The 27207-nt window shown below is 41.4% G+C and overlaps 1 protein-coding gene across 2 annotated transcripts in view; it reads left to right on the forward strand.

The window, feature by feature from the left end:
• Positions 1 to 11371, forward strand: part of APIP (APAF1 interacting protein) — a 63849-nt gene extending 52478 nt beyond the window's left edge. Inside the window, exon 9 of one of the 2 annotated variants that reach the window (XR_010121280.1) lies at positions 7243 to 11371. The gene's annotated coding sequence lies outside the window, so the exon portion shown is untranslated. Of the gene's footprint in view, positions 1 to 2500; positions 3342 to 7242 lie in introns of those variants that run through there. The other variant, XR_010121278.1, reaches the window with a different exon arrangement.
• The last annotated feature ends 15836 nt before the right edge of the window (positions 11372 to 27207 follow it).

The raw sequence follows: 27207 nt of genomic DNA on the forward strand, positions 1-27207 counted from the left end.
ATTATTATTATTATTTTTTGAGATGGAGTCTTGCTCTGTCGCCCAGGCTGGAGTGCAGTGGCACCATCTCGGCTCACCGCAAGCTCCGCCTCCTGAGTTCATGCCATTCTCCTGCCTCAGCCTCCCGAGTAGCTGAGACTACAGGTGCCCGCCACCATGTGCCCGACTAATTTTTTGTATTTTTAGTGGAGACGGGGTTTCACCGTGTTAGCCAGGATGGTCTCAATCTCCTGAGCTCGTGATCCACCCGCCTCAGCCTCCCAAAGTGCTGGGATTACAGGCGTGAACCACCGCACCTGGCGTTAACTGCCACTTTCTAAATGAAAAACTCTCAGGTAGAACTATCTGAAATTTACTATATTTAACTTTTTGACTCATAAAAGCAGTAATTTCATTTGGTTCAGGCTAACCATATGGAGACTTCTGATAAAAAAAAACCTTAAAGTGCTGATGCTGAAGAACAAGACTGACCTTAAACCATAGAACAAGGGACCATGCCAAAACAGGCTTTTTTTCCTTTATCTTTTTTTTTCTTTAATACAGGGGTCAGTAAAACTCTGTGGAAATAAAAAGATGTAGCAGAAAGACCACTAGATGGGTGTCAGGACACTTTGACTCTAACCCCAGCAAGGCCACTCGCATTTTCTCTGTGATTTTGTGTAAGTTGCTTTCTGTCTCTGAGGCAATGGTTCCTCATCTGTGAAACTATAGGACTTGACCTATGATATTTAAGGCTCCATTCTTTCAAGACTCTTCTTGCTCCCTGCTACTGTAAGACAGTAAGACTTAGAGTAACACAGTTCTATAATCCCCAGCTTAGAATACAGCCATTTCTCATTTCTGATCCCTCGCCATATGGACAGCTGCAGCCAAATGACAATACGGCCCTTATCTGCCTGTCAATCACATGTGCTAGTCTCCATATGGACCAAGATAGAGATAGGATTCACCTTGTTGATCAGATGATTTGTGAGCTAGTGCTTTATCCAGAGTATGTATTACATGTTGAAATTGTAAACATTCAGTAGGAAATCATTTTGAGGACATTACCCAAAGCATCAGAAGAAGAATTGATCTAACTACTGGCTAAAGCAAATCCAAATAATTACTACTCATTTTGGTTTTTGCCCTTCTTGAACATAGAGATGGTATTGCTCAGCCCTTAGAAACTGAATCCAAACAGCTGGGAAGGGAATGCTTTCTGAAGTCCAGCTGGGCTGCCAGCACAGGTCATCTCCATTCTGCTGACCAGCAGGACCACGTGCCAGCAGCCAAACCTTTAAGTCTCTCAGCATAAGAGCAAGTGGTAACGCCAGGGGTTTTAAGCCTGCGAAGAGTGATTACCTGAAACTAAGGTCATGATTCAGGGGTTTGACTGTCAAACACTGCTGACAAAGACACACTCTTTTCCCTGACAGTACAGAATCATATTACTGCACACGCAAGTGTCTCACACCTGGGAAGGATGAAATTACACTGAGCTTAATCCTCTGAAACCAGCCCAACATGAAGTCACTTAAACATTTAGGATAGGAGTTGTCTCCTGGCAAAGAAAATACTGCAAGGCAACTGGGTAGTTTTTACTAGTGAGAAGGGCCTAGACTTGTCAGTTGAAATAATCTTTGACCCTTGATTCCCTTTATTAATTATTCCTTGAGAGGTCTAAACATAGTCTCTCTTAAGTGGACACTCTGGTCTTTTGCATTCATCCTTATTAACTGAGGAAATCAGTCCTTCAACGAGCTTACATAAGCATATTAAACCAAAGCAGACGGATACCAGATACTTCACTAAAAATAGGTACATAATTCATTCCTTTCAGCAAAAGCTTTGCCCCAATTAGGGTCAGCGAAGATTACTTACATGTTGGAATGTGTCAGAGGACACATACTCAGGGTTGTAAGCAAACTGAGGCCAGATAGGAGTTTCACAACATTTATCTCTGAGTTTAATTAAACAAAAAGGCAGCATTGGGAAAGCCATGTAAACACAAGTCTTCCAAGGAGCTCCACTGCACATCTTTCCCTAGAACCATGTTCTCTTCCACCTGCCCGTCCTGCAGGGAGGCTGCTGCCTTGGCTCCACACCAGCAGGTGGGAAGAAGCAGTAACCTCCTGAGCCATCTTTGACCTGTAGCTCCAGCATATCGTGGTCAAGTTCTTCAGTCTCCTCCCTCTTCCCAGAATCCTAGTTTGGAGCGTTATGGAAAGTTAAATCTATGAAACATATATCAACTGACCTTCCTGCCAAATGCAGAACAATGCAAGGGGGTTGGGTCACCAACATTTAAAAACTTATAAGTAAGAAGTAGATGTGCACCATCCCTCTTCTTAACTGCAATGTTTCCTTTCCTAGAGGCAACCAGTGTACCAATTTCCTACACTTCTTCCAGAAATCTTTAATGCACTTTCAAGCATATATATATATATTTCCTTAAATGCACACTCACAAATGGTAACAAACCTAACCCATCATTCTGTACTCTACTTTTTTAAATCAGGTGTTTAAGATTCTGCCACATTGATACACATCAGACAGACTTGCTCTTTAAAGACACCAAAGTGACTGGGCACGATGGCTTACATATGTAATCCCAGCACTTTGGGAGGCTGAGGTAGGAAGATTGCTTGAAGCTAGGGGTTCGAGACCAGCTGGAGTGACAAAGTGAGACCCCTCCTCTTTCTCTTTAAAAAAAGACAGCAAAGAAATTTTATGATATGGATGCACTGTAAGAGACCTAATCAATTCTTTAATTTTATTAGTTTAGGTTTGTTCCTCAATGTTTTGCTATTACAAATGATGTTATAACATACATATCCTTGTAAGTATATCATATCCGTGTATGAATCTACCTGCAGAATAAATTCCTAGGAGTATAAATGTCAGGTTGAAAAATACGTACATGTGTAATTTTGGTAGATACTGCCCAATTACCCTCATAGAGGTTGTGCCAGGTCGCCATCCTACCAGCAATAGGAGTGGCTGTTTCCCCAAACCCTGGCCAGGCCAGGGTGTTACCGAATTTTCAGTCTTTGCCAAACCAACAGTGGCAATAATATCTTATTCTTGTTTTCATTTGCATTTCTCTTATTGTAAGTAGGTAAAGCACCTCTACTAATGTTTAAATGCTTTTTTTAAAAAAAAAATTCTGTTTCGGTGCTTGTCTCTTGATTCGTTCGTCTTTTTTTTTTTTTTAATCTTGTAATGATTTGTATTCACACTTAGTACATTAAGAAAAATGGGCTGTGCTGTGCAGTACAAATATTTTATTCTAGTTTGTTGGTTGACTTGTGACTGTGGCATTTTCTTCCATTCATATTAAAATCCTTTTTCTGCATAGTTAAACTGATCAATATTTTCTTTCATTGAAGGGGTAGAAGTGGAGGGGAGGCAATCAACATTTAACAGACCCAAATCAAAACTGACCAAAAGCCAAACTCCTTACAATGATCAACAAGATTAGATTTTCCTTGGTTTCCTTTCGTGTCCCATCTCTATCAATCCCCTCTAAGCAAAGTAAGTTCCAGCCATATACACCATTTGCATTTCTCAAAACAAATATTGGCACATGTTTGTTTTATCTATATAGACTATAGCATAGGCTTTTCCTTCTACTTGGAATGCCTTTCCTTAATCTTGTACTCCAAATGTACCTGTTGGACAAATTTCTATTCATACAAAGCAATTGAAATACCACTTCCTTAGTGGAGACTTCCCTACCTATTTCATCTGAACTGTGCCTAATTAGTTTTGAAACATTTTCTGAACCCCACTAGTACTGATCATATGGTTTAGTTCATAACCTACAAACCAGCAGTATGGGCACTGGGACCAGGCTGGTTGGGTTCAAATTTTGCCTCTGCTACTTACTTGTTGTGTAAAGGACCCTGAGCAAATTATTCAACTTCTCTGTGCCTCAATTGTCCTCATGTGCAAAATGGGGATAATGGTAATGCCTCATAGGACTGCTTTGAGAAATAAATTCATAAGAGTGTTAAAGAGCATCTGCTTTGAGAATAGTGCTGACACATAGAAACTCCTTATTAAATAAATAAAAACTTGTTGAGCCCAGAAGCAGTCTGAGCAGCAGACAGTCAACAGCCAGGAGGCAATTGCACAGCAATTTGTCTGCTTTTCTGCCTACCTTCTTTTCGAGATTGTGAATGTCTTGAAAGAAGAGGCCAAGTATTTTGCTTTACTCAATTTTATATTCTAAGCACCCAACACATGGTAGTTTCATTGAATGAATGAATAAATAAATAAATAAATAAATAAATGATTTTCCATCCAAGTATCTCACTTTAGTTGAAATACAGCATAAATACATATAATAGATTCAAGAAAGGCCTCAAAATAAAAATATAGGAATGTAAGTTGTCTATAACGCAAGCAAATGTGAAGTCTTTCTACATTTGGTTGCTAAAGAAATAGTCAAGGAGCCCAGTGGATTAGAATAAAGAAAGGGAATTTCCTTTAAAAGTTTAAAGCAGAGAAAGAACATGAACTGTATAGACAATTACAGAGAGTATCCCAGGGAAGAGAAATGACCCTTACCCAGAGCACTTGGGGGTCCCTAAGTCCTAGGCAGCTCCTCCGATATCTTATGAAACATATTCAAATGTACACACATCCAATATAATTTGGGGGCAAAAAATGTAGTTTTTTTCTAATTTGGTTTTCAAATTATTTTTGTATTAGTAATTCCTTTGATTCGCAATTGGTTATGATTTCTTAGCAATCATTGGGTACTGTAAGACATTTCAAGTGAGAAAAACTAATCCACAAATGCTTGCAACTATAATGAGATGTTTATGAATACTTAATTTAATAATTGATGAAATTGGCCTATGTCATAATTTGCAGCTATGTCACTACACATTTAAAAATTTTGGTATCAAAGACAAAAACCACATGATTATCTCAATAGATGCAGAAAAGGCCTTTGACAAAATTCAACAACCTTCATGCTAAAAACTCTCAATAAATTGGGTATTGATGGGACGTATCTCAAAATAATAAGAGCTATATACGACAAACCCACAGCCAATATCATACTGAATGGGCAAAAACTGGAAGCATTCCCTCTGAAAACTGGCACAAGACAGGGATGCCCTCTCTCACCGCTCCTATTCAACATAGTGCTGGAAGTTCTGGCCAGAGCAATCAGGCAGGAGAAGGAAATAAAGGGTATTCAATTAGGAAAAGAGGAAGTCCAACTGTCCCTGTTTGCAGATGACATGATTGTATATCTAGAAAATCCCATTGTCTCAGCCCAAAATCTCCTTAAGCTGATTAGCAACTTCAGCAAAGTCTCAGGATACAAAATCAATGTACAAAAATCACAAGCATTCTTGTACACCAATCACAGACAAACAGAGAGCCAAATCATGAGTGAACTCCCATTCACAATTGCTTCAAAGAGAATAAAATACCTAGGAATCCAACTTACAAGGGATGTGAAGGACCTCTTCAAGGAGAACTACAAACCACTGCTCAATGAAATAAAAGAGGATACAAACAAATGGAAGAACATTCCATGCTCATGGGTTGGAAGAATCAATATCGTGAAAATGGCCATACTGCCCAAAGTAATTTATAGATTCAATGCCATCCCCATCAAGCTACCAATGACTTTCTTCACAGAATTGGAAAAAACTACTTTAAAGTTCATATGGAACCAAAAAAGAGCCCGCATCGCCAAGTCAATCCTAAGCCAAAAGAACAAAGCTGGAGGCATCACACTACCTGACTTCAAACTATACTACAAGGCTACAGTAACCAAAACAGCATGGTACTGGTACCACAACAGAGATATAGATCAATGGAACAGAACAGAGCCCTCAGAAATGATGCCGCATATCTACAACTATCTGATCTTTGACAAACCTGACAAAAACAAGAAATGGGGAAAGGATTCCCTATTTAATAAATGGTGCTGGGAAAACTGGCTAGCCATATGTAGAAAGCTGCAACGGGATCCCTTCCTTACACCTTATACAAAAATTAATTCAAGATGGATTAAAGACTTAAATGTTAGACCAAAAACCATTAAAATCCTACAAGAAAACCTAGGCAATACCATTCAGGCCATAGGCGTGGGCAAGGACTTCATGTCTAAAACACCAAAAGCAATGGCAACAAAAGCCAAAATTGACAAATGGGATCTCATTAAACTAAAGAGCTTCTGCACAGCAAAAGAAACTACCATCAGAGTGAACAGGCAACCTACAGAATGGGAGAAAATTTTTGCAACCTATTCATCTGACAAAGGGCTAATATCCAGAATCTACAATGAACTCAAACAAATTTACAAGAAAAAAACAAACAACCCCATCAAAAAGTGGGCAAAGGACATGAACAGACACTTCTCAAAAGAAGACATTTATGCAGCCAAAAAACACATGAAAAAATGCTCATCATCACTGGCCATCAGAGAAATGCAAATCAAAACCACAGTGAGATACCATCTCACACCAGTTAGAATGGCCAACATTAAAAAATCAGGAAACAACAGGTGCTGAAGAGGATGTGGAGAAATAGGAACACTTTTACACTGTTGGTGGGACTGTAAACTAGTTCAACCATTGTGGAAGTCAGTGTGGCGATTCCTCAGGGATCTAGAACTAGAAATACCATTTGACCCAGCCATCCCATTACTGGGTATATACCCAAAGGTCTATAAATCATGCTGCTATAAAGACACATGCACACTTATGTTTATTGCAGCACTATTCACAATAGCAAAGAGTTGGAACCAACCCAAATGTTCAACAACGATAGACTGGATTAAGAAAATGTGGCACATATACACCATGGAATACTATGCAGCCATAAAAAATGATGAGTTCGTGTCCTTTGTAGGGACATGGATGAAACTGGAAAACATCATTCTCAGTAAACTATCGCAAGGACAAAAAACCAAACACCGCATGTTCTCACTCATAGGTGGGAATTGAACAATGAGAACTCATGGACACAGGAAGGGGAACATCACATTCCGGGGACTGTTGTGGGGTGGGGGGAGGGGGGACGGACAGCATTAGGAGATATACCTAATGCTAAATGACGAGTTAATGGGTGCAGGAAATCAACATGGCACATGGATACATATGTAACAAACCTGCACATTGTGCACATGTACCCTAAAACCTAAAGTATAATAAATAAAATTAAAAAAAAAAATTTTGGTATCACATTGTTCAGTGGAATCAAAATATTTCTTTCTTTATTTTTCTCCTCCAGGTCTCAAGTATTTTAACCATCTCTTGAAATGTTCTTGGGCCTCAGCCTAGGCACTATGCCTATAGAACCTAATGGATAAAGCAACCCTGCTTGTTTAAAAGCCTAGAGGCAAGTGCAATCAAGTTTAATGCCGAATATGGCAAACTTATTTTCCCTGTTGAAGCCAAGTATCTGTGTGGAGGATTAGTTGGATGCATGCTTCCAAAAGAAACCAGCTGTTCTTGTAAGTAAAGGCCTGCTGAAAGAAGAAACCAACCTATTTAGGTTGGAGAATATGGGGCACAGATTGCCTTTTCCCATCACCTGCCAGGAACACCATGCACTTATTTCATCTCAATGCAAGATACAAGATCTGGGATCCAAAACACTATTTTCTATCACAAAGCCAGTTCTCACACCTTTTTCAGATCAAATGTTCCAGCCTCTTTAGAAAAGCTTAGAAAATAGTCTTTCTTTCACTCCCCATGAGTCTTCATTGTGACATATGTTGCTTTTCATAACCCTTGGTACTGGATGAAAGCTCCCAATCTGAATGAAGAACAGGTAAAGGTAAACAAAAAACTGAGGCTAAAAGAATCACTTAACCTGAACCAGATGGTAGGAAAAGCATGCTAGAATGGAATATCCAACCGGCTGTGGACATTGTTTTTGGCAGACAAATGAATGGCCCCATTATAAAGGCATCAGGGTTAGTGTATTGTCCAACTCTAGGGGGCAACATTGAATTGTATTCTGTGGTTATGGTGCTCCCTGGAGTTCTGTAAACACATAGGTCTGAGAGTGATCATCACATGCCTATCATATCCAGGGAAATAAGGAGCAAAATGGCCCAAAAGAAGAGAAAGAACATTCTACCAAGTCACATGTAACCTACCAACAGTCCACAACTGCAATTGATTTCATGCCCAACTCTTGCTACACCTAAGATTTGCATAACTTAGTACTGGGGAGGTTTTGGGGGAAACCAGAATTCCACCTCTGAAGCCAAGTCAAATCTTCAGTGACTGGAGACTGGGAAAGCTGCCTTTTTCAAATTTAGTTTCTCTTTCCCAATAGCACTTAAAGGACAAACGTGTTCTGTTCTGCATCTTTGGAACTCACTATTCATGGTTAAGTCATTGCCTTTGAGACTTTATAAGGGTTATTGGCAGTCTAGCTTTACAGTAAATGTAGTGTAATTTACACAATAAAATGCAGTCACTTGTTTAATTACTTACCTCACCTATTGGGACTTTTTCTCATCTCTCAGGTCACAGTTTTTACTTAGGGCCATAACAATGGGGTTGACGTTGGTATGAAACACTTTTGAACCCCCTAGAATGAAGACTTCTTAACTGCACCTGAAGAGTGACTCGCCAAAAACAATGAAAGGTGTTTCACAATCTGAGTGGGTGAACTTCATCTAACTGATATGTAAATAAAGGAGTGGCAGGTTAAGAGCTCAATACGCAGAAGCGGCCTCTCAAGAAAGCTTGGCTACTAGAAATGAGGGGCAACTTCACTCAAATCCTGTGACACTGTGTGGAATTTAGGCACAGCAAGATGCTTGGGCCTGGACCAATGGAAGGACAAAAGGCTCCTTTCTCTCTCTGCAGTTCATCCATGTCCAAAGAGAGAGAACACCAGGAGGTGGGACGTCAGAATTGATTCTGAATCTTCTCGTGTAATTCAAGGCATGTGTGTATGTGTGTGCCTGTGTGTGTGTGTTTTCTGTTTAAAACCACCAGAGACATGCAGATAGTCCCTGAGAAGAAAAGATTAATATTGCACCTTGGTCTTGCCCTTCTGGCTCACATGAGGGGGAAAGCCCAGTAGACCAGCATGGCCCAAGGGAACAGAGCCACCCCAGATCCAACCACACAAAGAAAACAGAGACCTTGAAAGAGGAAAAATAATATTTGTAGCTATTAATGAAATTACAATCACAATAATAATCCTAATGTCAGTAGCTAGCACTTGCCCACACTTACTTAAACATAGAAACTCAGATTCTGGCAAATTCTGCCCACTTTCCAAGGCTTTCTGGGAGTCCCAGGTGATGTTTTATAGGCATTTGCACACAGCCCTGTTGTTTTCCACTCCAGTGTCTGTGTTGAAATCTGATACCTGAGAGTCCCTCTATGCCCTTCATAATAATTCTGGTATCAGCCAGAGCTGTGTCTCTTAGTAGTCTCAGAGCCAGTAACTCAAAAGGAGCCAAATTGGTATTTATCTTCCTACCTGGGCATCAAAGTATCCCAGATCCCATGGGGTCTGCTGTGAAAACAGCTGCTTCTGCTGCTTCTGCATCTCTTTCTCTCTGGGAGGGTTTAGACAGGAGTCAAGGAGCCAGACTCATCCATTTGGGAATTGATATCTGCGACAGATGTCTCTTTTCTTTTCACCTCATCCCTTTCCTTACCGTTTACTCTCCCTCCATCCGTTCTGTTTCACTGCATCAGGTAAACCCCAATAATCTACACTTTAATGAGCCCCCTTCCTGGGGGGAGCACAGATACCACCTCTGAGAAGCAACAATGGATTCGTTAAAAGGCTGTATGGCCTGGTGGCTGAGGCTGTGAAGTCAGACCTGGATCTGAATATAGGCTCTACTCCTTCATACTATCTCCTTGAGCAAGTGACATAACCTCTTTGTGGCCTGGTCTCCTTGATTACCAAATGAAGACAGTAACAGACTTAGCTCATAGGGTTGTGGTTAGAATTCTACAAGATCATTAATTGATTACTTCCTTGTATAAATACCTTATTGAGGATCTGTAATGTTCCGAGTACTATTCTAGGTGTTAGGGATACAACATAGAACAAAACATACAAAATATCTGTCTTCATGGAGATTAAGTTTCAGTTGGGGAGATAGACAATAAGCAGGAATATAATAGAATAAAATGTTCGGCAGTGATACAGTCTATAAAGCATAAATCTGATTAGGGATGGAGAGGGATGGCAGGGAAAGTATTTGAGAAAAGATAGTAAGATAGTTAGGGAAGCCCTCTTTGACGAGGTGGCATATGAGCAAAGATCTGGATGAAAAATAATTCAGCACTTTGGGAGGCTGAGGCGGGTGGATCACGAGGTCAGGAGTTCAAGACCAGCCTGACCAACATGGTGAAACCCCGTCTCTACTAAAAATACAAAAATTAGCCCGGCGTGGTGGTGTGTGCCTGTAATCCCAGCTACTCAGGAGGCTGAGGCAGGAGAATCGCTTGAACCCAGAAGTTGGAGGTTGCAGTGAGCCGAGATCATGCCATTGCACTCCAGCCTGGGTGACAAAGCGAGACTCCATCTCAAAAAAAAAAAAAAAAAGGAAAAAATACTTAGCATATTTCAGGCATAGAATGTTTAATAAACGGGACAATATTACTTTCCAGGTTCTCATCTTCAAGATGCTCACAGACTATGTACCTGGAAATGTGGCAGTTGCTTGACTTTATTTTAAAAAATACATCCCTAGGTCAGGCATGGTGGCTCATGCTTGTAATTCCAACAATCTGGGAGGATCAATTGAGGCCAGGAGTTTGAGATCAGCCTGTCTCAAAAAAAAAAAAAAGATCTCTGAACAATATTTTAAAAACATCATCACATTTCACAAACACAACTATTTTCATTTTAAATATTGCGTGCCATTAATGTAATTCTTAGTCTCCCATCCCTGGTCACCTTGCTACTTAGTGCCAGAGCAAGGTCCAGAACTAGATGTTTGGGGTTTTTTGTTTTGTTTAACTTTTATTTTAAGTTCAGGGGTATATGTGCAGATTTATAACATAGGTAAATTTGTGTCATGGGGATTTGTTGTACAGATTATTTTATCACCTAGGTATTAAGCCTAGTACCCATTAGCTGTTTTTCCTGATGCTCTCCCTCTTCCCACTCTCCACCTTCCAAGAGACCCAGTGTGTTGTTCCCCACTATGTGTGCATGTGTTCTCATCATTTAGTTCCCACTTATAAGTAAGAACATGTGGTATTTGGTTTTCTGTTCCTGTGTTAGTTTGCTAAGGATAATGGCCCCAGCTCCATCTATGTCCCTGCAAAGGACATGATTTCATTGTTTTTTATGACTGCATAGTGTTACATGGTATATACATATCACATTTTCTTTACCCAGTCTGCCATTGTTGGGCATTTAGGTTGACTCCATGTCTTTGCTATTGTGAATAATGCTGCAATAAATGTAAGTGTGCATGTGTCTTTATAATAGAATGATTTATTTTCCTTTGGGTATATATCCAGTAATGGGATTGCTGGGTGGAATGGAATTTCTGTCTTTAGGTTTTTGAGGAATTGCCACACCGTCTTCCACAATGGTTGAACTAATTGACACTCCCACCAACAGTGTTCAAGTGTTCCTTTTTCTCCACACTCTCACCAGCATCTGTTATTAATATTTTTTGGCTTTTTAGTAACAGCCATTCTGACAGGTGTGAGATGGTATCTCCTTGTGGTTTTGATTTGCATTTCTCTAATGATCAGTTGGACTTTTTTTCATTTGATTGTTAGCCACATGTGTGTCTTCTTTTGAAAAGTGTCTGTTCGTGTCTTTTGCCCACGTTTTAATGAAGTTGTTTGGTTTTTCCTTGAAAATTTAAGTTCCTTACAGATGCTGGATATTAGACCTTTGCCACATGCGTAGTTTGCAAATTTTTTTCCCCATTCTGTAGCTTGTCTGTATACTCTGTTGATGGTTTTTTTATTTTTGTTTTTTGCTGTGCAGAAGCTCTTTAGTTTAAATCCCATTTGTCAATTTTTGCTTTTGTTGCAATTGTCTTTAGTGTATTCATTATGAAATCTTTGCCTGTGTCTATGTCCTGTATTGCCTAGGTTGTCTTCCAAGGTTTTATAGTTTTGGGTTTTACATTTAAGTCTTTAATCTGTCTTGAGTTAATTTTGTATATTGTGTAAGGAAGGTGTCCAGTTTCTGCATATGGCTAGCCAGGTATCCCAACACCATTTATTGAATAGGGAATCCTTTCCCCATTTCTTGTTTTTGTCAGGTTTGTCAAAAGTCAGATAGTTGTAGGTATGTGGTCTTATTCTGGGGCAGAACTGGATCTTTTGATGTCTGGTTCACTTTCTCACAAAAAGCCCGTCAGTACCTGAGAAGGGTAGCAATATACTCTCTAGAGTGGAGCTACTGTTTGCTTTTGGGTAATCTGGACAGTGGATGGGAAAGGGAGTAAGATATTGAGTAGGCAACACTGTATATCACTCAGGAGCATACGTCTCTTGGTAAGCCAACATGGATGGTATCACTGCAGAATTATCTCAAACCACTTGGGAACCATTGAAACCTAATACTGCTGTAAAGCTCATTTTTTTTTCTAAAGTATGTTCCTTGAGCATTTATTTATTCATTTATTCTATGGGGTTTCATGTTCAAAACCTTGGGGAAACATCATAGACTAAATTTATCTCCTGGAGATTCCCAAAGCATCTTAACAAATTAGATTAAAGGACTTAAGTTCTGCAGCAAAGACATCTGATTAACCTTAATTGATCCAAACTTCTTTGACTACAGAATCCTTTTCTCATTTGACACTCATTAATGTGAACTTCTTGAAATGCCTCAATAAAGACACTAAATTTGAATCAAGTAAGCACATTTTAGAATTCTGGAATCTTACAAATAGTGCAAAAGTAGGCAATCAGTAAACAGGAGGTAATTGACTGAAAGAAGCTCTTATCAGATACATATTCAGCTTATCAAACTTCTATATACAAAGGAGTGTTCTTGCTTAAGGTATCACAGGGGCACTGGCATGCAAAGATTTCAGAACTCAATTTGTGGGGACTGATTTTCAAAATCTCAACTTTGGAGACAGAAAGTAATGTTAATGAGTATTTTTAAGCACTTGTTCTGAACTATGTTGTCAAGAAACACCCATAGTGAGGTTTGTTAAAATAATTTTTAAAAACACATTAAAGTATGATAGATTGCGAATGATGTTTTAAAAAGCAAACTAGAACATATTCAAGGTTGTTCATACCCTGTGATTTCACTTTTATCACTCTGCACTCCAATATCCTTTCCTGAGTGGGAAAGAGGGGTGGAGTTATAGCCAGCCTGCTGGGAACTGCACATAACCTGCAGCCGCTCTTATGGGTGCAGAGGGACACACCCTTGGGAGTGTGTCATGCATATAAATCTTATCTGTCATGTCTGTTATCTGATGGAAGAAAGTTAAGAAATGCTGAAGCAACACAAGCCCTACATTTTACAAATAAGAACATGGAAGCCTGGAGAGCAAAATAACATGCCTCGGTCATTCAGACAGAAAAAACACAATAGAACTAAGACCCGGGCGTCCTGTCTCCTGGCTCTAAACAACCTGGTCTCTTCTGAAGCACCTGTGTCAGGTCAGTTTCCCTAGAAGCAGAGCCTGAGATGGGAATTCTAGTTTAAGAGATTTACTGGAGAGGTGTTCCAGACCCCACTCAATCTAGGATTCTTCTGTGTCACCCCTACAAAGATCAGTATTCCAGTACGGAGTATGCTACCTCCTAATCCCAGAGGTGCCTGTCAAGCATTGCGCTTTTTTCTTGTTTGTGTAAAGTGTAAAGCACAAAAACTTTTCAGATGGGATAACCCAGCATGCGCAGGATAACCTATAACCCAGTGTGTTCAGATCACTAAACCCCTAAAAACTTGACCAATGTAGTGAACCCCTGAATCTTCTTAGTGTTTTTCTGTACAAATGCTATCCCTTGAAGCATATGTATCCTGCCAAGGCATTCAGATAATTTGCCACCTCTCATCTGGCTTGGTTAACATGATGACATCAAATATAGTGGGCCAATGTAAAGCTCTGCATAATCATCTGATGGTCTAGGTCTCTTTGGACTATTTCGTGATAGAGAAGGCAGGAAACAAACATAGCCCTGAAGCAAAACTCTGAATGTATGTTGTTGTTCATTGCATATGCACATCAACTGCTTATGATCCTTATTTCTGATGGGCATTTAAAATATTTGTCAGATAATAGCTTAATATTGTGGATATGAGGATATGTTAATCTGCTCTAGTAAAAAACAGCTGCAATTGGGGGAATTACTTGGTTATGTTTATAGCAGTACATTGTTTTCCCCTAGGATCCAGTTTTTTTAGGGGCCAGACTGATATATTAAATGAGGATATTGTGAGACCCATCACTCCTATGTTCTTTATGTCTTCAAGAGTAGCACCAATATGCCATCCCCTCTAGGATGCCAAACAGTTCCGTATCCTATCTTGACCAAAGGGTGAAGTTTTGGGGATTTTCACATGGGCTTTTGTACTACAATTGCTTTTAACTTTACAGTCAAAGAACCAGTGTAAGTGTTCTGCCGACTGCTAAGAATGTTCATTTCACTTACACATTCAGGAGCTGGAGTCATGATCACTGGTTGGATCCATGGCCTCAGTTTATCAACTGTGAGACAAACCTGGGTCAGAATTCCACTTGTTACCTGACTTGCATAAGCCCCTACCCTAAAAGCGGTCATGAAAGCACTTTGGGTTCTCATGTATCAGGATCATCTCTGACCTGATGTAGTAGCATCTGAAAGAACTGGGTATTCCTTTTCCTTAGTGTCTAGACATGGGTCCCTTTGGGGAAGGACTTGCTGAATCACTATGGTATATACTTGTTACGATGCTGCAGTGTCTTTTTATGTGGGAACTGTATTAGTCCATTCTCACACTGCAAATAAGAACATGCCGGAGACCGGGTAATTTATAAAGAAAAAAGGGTTTAATAGACTCACATTTCCACATGGCTGGGGAGACCTCACAACCATGGCAGAAGGCAAAACAGGAGCAAAGGCACATCTTATATGGTGGCAGGCAAGAGAGAAGTGAGAGCCAAGTGAAAGGAGTTTCCGCTTATAAAACCATCAGCTCTCATGAGACTTATTCACTACCACAAGAACAGAATGGAAGAAACCACACCCATGATTCAATTATCTCCCACTGGGTTCCTTCCATAACACGTGGGAATTATGAGAGCTACAATTCAAGATGAGATTGGGCTGGGGACACGGCCAAACCATATCATGGGGATCCAACCTTTCTGCTGTCAGTGGGTTTTGGATTTGAGAACTGACTTAGGTCTAGAAACTGGGCAAGAGATCCTGTTTTCTATTGGGATGGCTGACCTCAGCCTTCTGTTCATATTCTTAATCTCACTTGATTTTACACTTTAAGTGAATATTATTAGCTACAATCTATCTTGCCCCTAGGAACAATATGACCCATTAGCCACTTTCATTGATACCTATAGGTCAGGCCTCCTTGGGTGTCATTTCAATATTGCTGCCTGTTACAGTAATTATATCCACCTTGCTTCTGACGGTTAAGTGTTACCACCTGGCCTCTGCTATTCACGGTCCAATTATTCTCATTGACTCCAGGGTGGCTGGTTCTGGAATAGCATCTTCTACTGTCAGCCCCAGCCTAAAGATAAAGCCTCTATAGCGCTTCTTAGTAGTCCTGGTATCCACCCTCAGCCACTCCCAGTGCATTCCTTTTCACCTTGGTAAATAGTGGAACATAGCTGGTGAGTTTTCCAGTATTATATAGCTGACCCATTCTAGCAGGCTCAGTTCTCTGAAACTTGCAATCCCTTCCTTCTCAGTCTTCCAGGCAATCTAGCATCTCTGTCTCATTTATTGCAACCAATCACTTTTTCTAAGCTACTAACAACCACACCATCAGTATATTAGGCATCTTTCCTACCTTGACAAACGTTCCCTTATCTTCCCACCTTCATCCAGCATCCTTATGACCCACTTCTAGGCCTACTTATCCAGTTCCTGCTGGTATATATTAACCCATTCCTGCACCTCCTTTGGCATATAATTTCTCTTCTCCCCTTGCAGGCCTGGTACCTCTCTAGTACTTGGTGGGACTTGATCTTAATTAAAAGTCTTGTGTCTAGAAGAGAATGTGATGGCCAATCCTAAGAAGATAAGACATTATAAAGCACCTGCCTTATTTGAGGTCTTAGTATTATCTGGAAAATGGTGGGGGGCTCTATCTTCCAACAGGGAGAGTGGGCCATTTATGCATGCCAAGAAGGTTCAGAGAAATCTGAAATCTGGGGGTTCTAGGGTTCTCAAGTGCACCACTCCCAATATCGGTATCCTAAGTCTTAGGGCCCCACTCTTTTCCTATCAGGTTCTTGACATTCACATAAGATATTTGCCTAAGCTGAGAATTCAACCTGTTTTGAAGCTCTGCTTTCCTTACCATCTGAAAAGCAATCTGCTTGCCCTTCCCCTCTGTCCACTGTCTGGCTGCAGGAGATGAGTGTCTATAAGTGCCATCAAAGGGGCTCTCTGTTTAAAATTGCTGATTAATACATTAGAGCTTTGCATTTTCTCTTTTCAATGAATCAATGGCACTTAACACCAATCCCCTAGTTCCACAGTCCTAAATTTTCTATTTGCTGCATACCTCTCAAATGCCAGAGACATTGTACTAAGCAGTGCATTCCCTTCTACCTGCATTCTTCCTCAGATTACCACAGTGAAGTTCTTAGCCAATGTACAGCATGCCAGAGAGTATCAATACTCTATCTACTGCCAGGAGGGGTCTTCACTGTCATCCAGCCAGTGAGTGATCCACCCCCAGGATCCCATACCTTAGAGTTCATTTCCTATGACCACTATTGGCACCAACTGTCTTAGGTAGGTTTCCCCAGAAGCAGAGCCTGAGGTGGAGATTCTTGTAAAATTTATTGGAAAAGTGTTCTCAGCAGATAGGAAGTAAGGGAAGCAGAATAGAGCAAGGGAAAAAATGCTAAGTAAGGATATGATCTCAGCTGAAGACCTGCATCAGCTTTCCAATAGAAAGCTCTGGAGCACAAATTGCAGCACATAGTTAGGCATCCTTGAGGCAAAGATGTCAGCCTTTTGTATCCCTGTGTCAGTCATTGGCTACTGGCTGCTCTCGGGGGGTCAGAACCTAGTGGGCAGGCACCCTTGTTCAGCAGAGAAGTCTATGAAGAAGGACAGCTGTAGGTCATTAGTAGACTTTACTCATAGCCCCTGGGGGATGAGTGAACAAGCCAGGGCAGCCACAGTGTCCACGACAGATAACTTCTGTAATGATAACTCCTAGTCCCTTAAGAGTAGACTCGATACTAGCAGACAGCCAAAAAGTTATTTGGATCCAATCTGGCAAATAAGATTAATGAACAATATTGTTGTGTGTTTTTCTTAAATACAAATAACATTTTTTAAAGGTGATAACAATGCTTTATACAAAGCCTTTCCTCTTTTCTTATGTGGTTTATAAACTACTTTGCATGTAAGTCCCATAAAGGAGTTCCACATACTTTTATTGAATGGTATTATCATTAGATTAAGTGTCTAAGTGATCACTGTATGTGGGCAAAACTCACTTTTATGTATAAGCTCATGAATGTGTGCATACAAATCAGATCAAGCCCATTAAATAAAAAATCATAAAAAGGGGCAAACAATTTGCACTAAGAGAAATATAAGTGTTTTAAAATATTTTTAAAATGGTATTTGACTTCTCTAGCGATTTTCAAAATGCCTAGGAGATACTTTTCTATTTTCTTCATGTTTGCAAAAATACCTCTGAGGATTAATTGACACAAGCATCAAGCATTTCGGGTGGAAGTATTCATGGGCATATACATTTTGGAAGATAATTTGGCGATGTATATCAAAATTCAGAAAAGAATTGATATGTCCTCGACCCAATAATTCCATTCCTAAGAATTGATTACAAAGAAATAATCCATGATCCCAACAAAGCTGTATATTCAAGGACATTCAGATAGTGTTATTTTACATTGGTGAAAAATTAAAAACTTAAATGCCCAAAAATTATAGAATGAGTACATAAATTCTGGAACATGTGGTCCAGATGTTGAAATATTATGCCTTGAAGTTGCCTTGGCTTAAATTCCAACTCTGTCTTTCCCTAGTTGTGTAACCCTGAACAAGGCAATTAACATTAATTAATTTGTTAAAATGGAGATTATAATAATTTCTATCTCAAGGGGTTGCTAAGAGAAAGTACTTGGAGCAGTGTCTGGCTCATGAAAATGTTACCACAGTTGTTTATACAAATACAAAGTATACCTATAATGTGATCTCAAATTTTTATGATTAAACATACTCATATGCCAAAGACTGGAAAAAAAATTTACTGTACACTAAATATCTTAGTATGTTTTGTGTTGCTATAAAGGAATGCCTGAGGCTGGGTAATTCATAAAGAAAAAGCATTTATTTGGCCCATGATTCTGATGGCTGAAAAATTCAAGATTGGGCATCTGTAGCTGGTGAAGGCCTCAGGATGCTTCCATTCATAGTGGAAGGTGAAGAGGAGCCAGCCTGTTCAGAGATCACCTGGTGAGAGAAGAAGCAAGAGAGAGAGGAGCGGGAGGTGCCAGGCTCTTTATAACAACCAGCTCTCCTGAGAACTAATAGAGTGAGAACTCACTTACCCCCAAGGGAGGGCATTAATCTATTCATGAGGGGTCAGCCCCTATGACCTAAACATCTCCCACTAGGCTCCACTTCCCAATACTGCCACAAAAGACTTGGTGGAAACAAACTGTAACCAAACCATAGCATTAAACCAAGGGTTCTCAGACATCTTGCTCTTAGGATCCCTTTATGCTCTTTAAAATTACTGAGGATCTCAAAGAATTTTTGTTGGTGTGAGTTGTATCTACCAATATTTACTGTATTCAAAATTAAAATAAGGAAATTTAAAACAAGAATGCAGAAGCACACATGCTGTTAGAGCAATGATGTCATCACATATCATGTAGCTTCTAGAAGACTTCACTGTATACTCATGACAGAATAAGAGTGAACAAAACGGATAGTGGCTTGCTGTTATGAAAATAATTCTGACTGTGTGGACCCCTTGAAAGAGTTCCAGGGACCTCCAGAGAATGTTTTGGTCACACTTAGGGTCTGTAAAGCATCTGACACAGTAGCCAGTCAATATTTGTCAAATGGGCTCAGCTCTTGAGGGTGTCTCGAGTACTCCACCCTGCATAGCCACCGCCCCAACCTAGGCTCTGGCCTGGGTCAGTCAGTCTGGAGCTTCCCCGTTGCCTGAATTTGAAGGCTACTAGCAGGACTTTGTGCTGCCCATTGCAGAGATCACCAGCAAGATCAAGAGGGTCCCCTGACTCCTGCCTGGGATATTTGCTTGAAGCCACTATCTCTGAACTTATGACCCACTTATCTCCTAAAATCCCAGTTACTCCTAGACGAGGTACATGATGTCTTAAAGAGGTTTATGGTCCAAGTAAGGGAATAAGAGGAGAGAATGAAGGGAACATATATATGTATATACCACTGAGCTCTCCTGCCTCAGAGATGTTTGTGGAGCCATTGGCTTATGATGGCCTCATCACTTCATGCTACATCAACTCTGCTTCACTCCATTGCCCAAGATGGTCTTGATTTTTATTGTTATTGTTGGAGATTACTTCCTTTGAATTGTATCAGAGCCTCAGAACGTCAGGACTCGTGCTGGATTTTTGCTCATTTTTAATTGTAACCATTTTAGCAGTAGAAACATTGGTTTGTTTGGGCTAATAGCTTTTGCATTGGGACGTTGTTTTATAAAGTAACAAAGTCATCCCTTTGCAAAATTGTAAAAACTGTTTCCAAGAAAACAGATTTTGTTACAATTGAGGGTGTTTTTTTCTTTATGTTTTAATGTAACAATTCCTACCACATAGAAGAAAACATTGAACTAGGTGCCTTAATAATAAAGCCATGCCTCTCCTTAGCTGAAGTTTAATGAGAGAGGGAACACATTACAATAGAGAGGAGGCTGCATTCCTGGCACTGGAAAAATGCTACTGACTCAAATAATAGTAATTCTTAAAAATGCAGTGGTTTCCCTCTTAGTAACTTGTGCTTGCCGCCTTTGTAATCTATTTTTAATTGATAAATAGAAAAAGATGGAAAAAAATCCAGGTAGTTATGAATATCAGATGTGTGTCTGGGGGACTACCGGAAATTAGTATGTACAACCATGGCAAAAACAATGTGATTTAAAGTAATTACAGTAGCTCTCTCTGGAAATCATTAGTGGTTGTAGCACTTGACTAAAATTGACCCAGAGGAGAGGAACTATAATTTGTTTGAGGAAAGGAGGTTACAAATTGGGTGAAACTTTCCAGCCAAAGCAATTCATCCCACAACATACTGCCTTAAATTGAAGTGGAGTGGGCAGATCTATTGAAATGAAGCTTACTCTCTGCTGTGCATGTACAATGTATTAAGATGTTACTTCCAAAGAGAATAGAAAAGGTTGAACATTTTAAAATTTTATTTTAAGGAGGAAATTTGATTACTCCATGATATGCTTTAAATTATAAAAAGACTTTGCTCTTAACAAAATTGTGTCAAGTGAATCAATGTGGCCGGGCGCGGTGGCTCACGCCTGTAATCCCAGCACTTTGGGAGGCGGAAATGGGCAGATCACAAGGTCAGGAGACCGAGACCATCCTGGCTAACATGGCGAAAACCTATCTCTACTAAAAAATACAAAAAATTAGCCGGGTGTGGTGGCGGGCGCCTGTAGTCCCAGCTACTCGGGAGGCCGAGGCAGGAGAATGGCATGAACCCAGGATGTGGAGCTTGCAGTGAGCAGATATCGCGCCACTGCACTCCAGCCTGGGTGACAGAGTGAGACTCCGTCTCAAAAAATAAAAAATAAAAAAATCAATATATGAGCAAGTGGTGTTTACAAACGAGCAAGGGGTGTTATAATAATAGTATCCACGCCAAGTGCTTTACATCATGGTACTATTATCCCTGCTTTATAGACAAGAATGCAGAGGCTCAGAGAGTTGCAGCTCCTTGGCTGAAGTGACCGAGCCAGGAAGTAGCAGAGCCCGTATTTGAAGTCAGGTTTGTGTGAGCATAGAGTTATTTACCCAAGTCTATATAGCTCCACTGTCTTAACAGGCTTGTATGATTTCAGGGGTGCTATGGGAGGCTCCCACCCCAAGAAATGCTGGCAAAATCAACTAGAACACTGATATTAAAATCCCACCCTTAGAAATTCCTGCCCCTGACTGAAACCTGTAAAACTTAATTTTCTAAGCATAGGTTACACTGTTTCTGGGGATGGGGGAGGCAGGCCTGGAGTAAGAGGAGAAAGGGAAATCAAGAGACTGGGACCCAGCACGGAGGCGTGGATAAAGGCCACGGCAACATGAGCTGGAGGGAATTGAGGACCAACACCCTTCTTCTCCTTCAGCTGTCCCGGCAACTAAAATCTGGGAGCCAATGGGAGGCAAAGCTCCTCAATGGGCTGGACTGATACCGGTGCTGCTTGGGAACCAGGTTTGGGAAGGATGGAAGCAACAGATGGTCTCAGTCTTACTTAAACCTGAAGTATCTATGAAGACCTCACTCACCTAAGATGCTGGGTTTCGGCCCCCCAGCATCTCAGCAGAACTCCAAGAAGTACAACATTCGTTTGGCTTCCAATGAATGCAAGCAAAATGGAGTTTCAGGACCATGGCAAAAAAAGTCTGCTGGTGAAAAAGAGAACATTCTACATAGAGAACCTGAGAACAGGGGAGGAGGCAGAAGTGGGAGCCAAGCTGAGGCAGGAGAAAAGACAAGAAGAATGTGACTGACAAATTAACAGAGTGACCGGAAAGTTTTTTGGGGTGTGTGTGTGTGTGTGTGTGTGTGATTCTACCCATTGCAGGAGGAGAATGCATTTATTTGGTGAAGAATGTTTGCTGGGTGTATACTGCAATGCTACACTGGAGCCCATACATACAGAGTATATGGCTGGTATGTTATACCGGCCCTACCTCCTGACCTTTGCATATTTTGTGTCTTCTGCCTGAAATGCCTTTTACATTCTTTACCTGTCTACTCAAATTCACCCTTTAAGACTCAGCTCAGAGATGGTCCTTTCCAGGAAGCTTCCTGTGATTCCTCCTGCTCCCTCTCTTAAATTCCTACCCAAGTATGGATTATGCTGCTGAGTATTCATAAGATCTTTGCCATTAATACACTGGCCTGAAGTAATCTATGTCCACGACTGTATTCCTGGCTAAACTTACATTTCTTGAGGGTCATGTCTTATCCATCTTTGTATCCCTGGTACCTGGCACTTAGCAGAAGCTTAGTAAATATTCATTGCATTCATTGTGTTGATTCTCCATACCCCCCTCTCTGCACCACTGACTAATTATAGGCATTTAATGAGAGACAACTCACATAGGATAAAGAACATAGTCTGGGCATCAGACCTGAGTTGCAGTCCTGGTCCTACCACTTTCTAGATCTATAGCCTTGGGTAAGTTACTCAACCTCTCTGGTCTTTGGTTTCCTCATTTGTAAAATGGAGCTAAACTCCCCCATCTTGCAGGGCTGTTGCTAGGATTTGATGAGCCAATTTAATCCCTGACACAGTTCCTGGCACATAGTGGATGCCCAGTAATTAGTTGGTATTCCCTTTAGTGATAAGTTGTAAAAGGTCAGGCAAGTGTTGGCAGGGCTAGGCAATTGCCTGGCCTTGATGAAGAATAAAGTCTACTGCCCTCTAGGGGCTGCATGAGTAACCCGGGCCTCGCTAGCATGGTGTGCTGTACTCCCAGGAGACCTTACTGGTCCATGAAGGGGAAGTGGGGAATTTGTCCTAGGACACAACCCACCACTACACCACTGCCTCCTTCTGGGGCTGGCGTTACACTCAGCCAGGCTAGAGAGGTAGCTTTTGGTAAAGAGAACCTCAAAGTGGCAAAGACACTGAGATGGCGTTGCCTAACAGGAGTGGCTATAGGAGGTAACCCCTATGCAGCGAACACGTCTGTCTGTTCCCTCCTCTCCTAAAACACAGCCATCCTACAGCCTCTCCATCTTGAGACAGGAAAAATGATCACAACACTGAAAACTGGATGGATGAAAAGGAGTGGCTGAAGCCAGCTTAAAGGCCAAGGAAGGGAAATGGTCAGGTGAGGGAGAACAAGTAGAATAATTTACAGGACTCAGGGGCCTATAGGAGTTGTGTGATTAGAAAGCCCCCGCAGAAGAAAGCAGTTCCTTGAGGGACCAAGTGAGGAGAAGGCCTTCAACTGGTGGTTTAGTTAGAATCTGTTCCAGGTGCCATGCCAAAGGTGAGCTCCAAGGAATCACTGTGTTCAGCTCCAGACCAAAGGAAAGAACAGTTCTAGATGTTATGGATTCAATGTTCGTTATCAGTGAAGCATTGTCGGTAATGGGCTGTGCCTTCTTGCCCTTCTCATGTTAAGAGCAAAGTCAAGACATTTGACAGAGACTGCTGACTCTTCTCTGATACCTCTTCTGTCCTTCTTTCTGAGCTATAGGCTGCTGTCATATTTTAGCTAAATGTGTGGCCACCCAGAACAAAGACTCTGTTTTCCAGATTCAGTTACAGCTAAGCTTGGCTGTAAGATTAAGTTCTGGTCCATAAGATGAATGCAGAAACAGGTATTCAACTTCCAGGAAATGTTCTTAAAGGTAGGAGGCATGCCCTCCTCCTTCCAGCTGGCTTGGAATGCAGATGTGATGTCAGGGGCTGCAGCAGCTATATAGGACCGTGAGGTAGGATCATTAAGAGTTAGAAGGATTCGTGGTATTTCAAGACTGTGGGGTTGTCATCTCAGCTGGCAAAACCTACCGTGAAAGGGAAATAAACTTCTACCTCTTGCTTTGAATTTTCTCATAGACAAGCCTACTCTCAACTGATACAAGGAGCTCTGTAATAGTTTCAAACCCCCCATTTTTCTGGAAAAAAAGCCATGTAGACTAATGATGTTGAGTAACAACTATTGAGTGCTTACTATATCCCAGTCATTGTCCTAAGCACTTTAATGTATTAGTTCATTTAATCCTCATTATAATCCCATGAAATAGGTGCTTTATTATCCTTGTTTTATAGATGAAGAAACAGGCATGAGACATATTAACTAGCTTGCTCAAGTTCACATAGTAAGTAGTAGAACTGGTATCTAAACCCAGATCACCAGGCTTTAAACCCAGACTCCTAACCACTGTGCTAACAAAAATACAATCATATCAGAATTCCAAATCAAATTAGTTTTGGTTGTTCTCTGTCTTGTTTTCTATCACCCACAGTTGTTTTGTCTTTTGTTATTTTCAAAATGAGGGAATAAATGCATTATTTATTATAGCAGCTTGGGAGAAACGTTTTTGAAATGATGCCCCTGATGATAATGGGAGAGTGGGGGCAGACTGATAAAAACAAGTCCTTTTATCATTTGGGTACACCTACTCTAAATTGGTGGTCACCACATTATCTATATGGCATGCCCTTACCAGCATAACATTTTGGGGCACACACACACAATTTTTGAAGTGTGTGTGTGTATGTGTGTGCATGCACGTGCGTGCGCACACATGTGTGGAATTCACATGTATTGCTGTAGAAATAGACTCTTGTGGTGGACACTGTGGTGCTCTGCCTAGACCTTCTCTTTAGAGTTAATGTCACCACCTCCCAGCAACTGGAAATATTTGTTGCCAAAGCCTCACAGCTACATTCCTGATTGGAAACTGCCCTTGGCTATAACAAACAGCTCACCCAAGGCCATGTACTCCCAGAGGGTGGCTTGTAGCCAGTGACTGACTGATGGGGATATAAAGACCCCACTCCATTGCCTCAATGCAAGACCACTCTCAAGGGCTATCACAGCCCCGGAGCTCCCTGTAGGGTTTGTTGAGACCTCTGTTGCATGTGCATTTTAGGTCAGCTTTCTCCTACTCCCAGTCCTGCCCTCCTCACTTCCATATAGTGGCAAGTTGATACAGTCCCAAGTGTACCAACTGGGACTACTCCCCAACAAACCTGCCTGCAACTCTATGTTTCAGAGTCTGCTTCTATGGACCCAATTTGGAGATTATAAAATATACTCCCAGATAAAAATTCAAACAAGGGTGACATTAAAATAAATATAACAAGATCTAATATTTTCCATTTATATCCCAGTAGTTGTCTTGTACACCCTTGGGTTGTGCCTACCTGCTTTGGAGATGATTCCCAAAGATAACTTTGAACATAGGTCGCATTAATCCCAGTCCTGAGATGGGAGGTAGAGGTCAAAGAGGAGGACCACACAAAAGAGGAAGAAGAAAAGGGAGCCCTTTTATCTTTCCCACCTAGACAAGTTTAGATTTTCCCAGCATGGGTGTCCACAGCCCCATTTCCTTTCCCTTTGAAACATTCATCACTCATTTGATGACTGTTTTTCCAAAAGATCGAAGATCGATGAGGTCAAAACTTACATCCATCTTGTGCATGACTGTGCAATTAATATCCAACAGTTCCTGGCATAAAATAAGTGCCTCAATAAATATTTGCTGACAGAGGGGTGAGGAAGTTTATCCAGATGTGGTCACCCCTCACTCTCAGCTCCCAGCGGTACACACAGGCTGACCCTTTCCCCACAATTCCAGTCCAGCAGGTCTTAGAGGCTGCCCTGAATCTGGTGGGCCCTCCAAAGAGGACATAGAAGGAGGATTCATTGATTATTTCAATGGTTTGTTGAGAACCTACCGTGCATCAAGCAACCTGCTCTGCCCTGGGGATCCAGTGCTGATCACAGACACAGACACTTGATCATAGACACAGATACAGGATCAGCAAGAAGTCCCCAATCTTGTGCAGCTTTGAGTGTGGAGGTAGATACTCATCACACAGTGCACAGAAATACAATGGGGGACAAACTAAGAGAGTACCCTAAAGGAAAGAAGGGGTATGCCCTGAAAATGGCATAGTCCGGTGTGCATTTGGGTGAGGATGGCAGGAAAGTGCCTTCTGAGCCAGCTTCCCCAGGAGAGAAAGTGATCCTTGAGTTTCAGCTGATGGATTTGCTTAGCTGGAGCAGGGTTTCTCAATCTCAGCCCTAATTAATGCTTTGGGCTGGATCATTCTTTGAAGGCAGGGGAAGCTGTCATGTGCATTGTAGAATCATGAGCAGCAGCCTTGACCTCCACCCACTAGATGCCAGTAGCACCACCCCCTAGCCCTAGTTGTGACAGTGAAAATGCCTGTAGACATTGCCAGATGTCCCCTGCAGGGCAACATCACCCCCAGTGGAGACTCACTGAACTGGGAGAAGAGGCTGGAGAATGGAGAAGGGTGGGAAGGGGAGAGGTATACAAGGAGAAAGGAGAAACATTGCAAAGGTCACGGGGTCAGCTGCGCTACTGGAGGCTGGAGAGGTCCAGGGTAGGGGCTGGCAGTGAACTCTGAGAGGCAGACAGGGCCAGACCCTGCAGGCTGAGAAAGAAGGAAATGATTTGTCTGCTCCTTGATAAAGAAAACAGAAACATTCGGAGAGAGGGTGGGAGCCTACAGGACTATGACAGGATCTCATAACTGTAATCATTGGAATCCAAAAATTAAGAAATAAGCCTCCATAAATCCAGAGCCCTGAGACAATATTAATGGAACTTGGTTAGCACATGTAGCCCATCCAGCCCGCTCCCAGGGCTGACAGGAGATGATAGATGAAACTGAGTGGGGTGCGAGGACATGCCAAAGGTACTGTTGAATAAATCAGCTGACACTCCCCTAAATTTGCATTGTTAATGGCAGCACCTAAACCCCGGTGTTGCTGCAGAGACTTGTCCCGCTGTTGCCTTCCATCTGAAACGTCCCAAGTGAGTTGGCTAAGGGCAGCAGCGTGTTGAGTGATTAGGTTTGAAACACATTTTATTTTTTGAGACAGGGTCTCATTCTGTCACCCAGGCTGAAGTGCAGTGGTGTGACCACAGCTCACTGCAGCCTTCACCTTTAAGGCTCAAGCAATCCTCCCATCTCAGCCTTCATAGTAGCTGGGACTACAAGTGCGCACCACCTGCCTGGCTAATTTTTAAATTTTCTTTAGAGATGGGGTCTTGTTATGTTGCTAGGGCTGGTCTCAAACTCCTGGGCTCAAGCGATCCTCCTATTTCAACCTCCCAAAGTGCT

Source organism: Symphalangus syndactylus, chromosome 6 (assembly GCF_028878055.3).
Source record: "Symphalangus syndactylus isolate Jambi chromosome 6, NHGRI_mSymSyn1-v2.1_pri, whole genome shotgun sequence".
Classification (NCBI taxonomy): Eukaryota; Metazoa; Chordata; class Mammalia; order Primates; family Hylobatidae; genus Symphalangus; species Symphalangus syndactylus.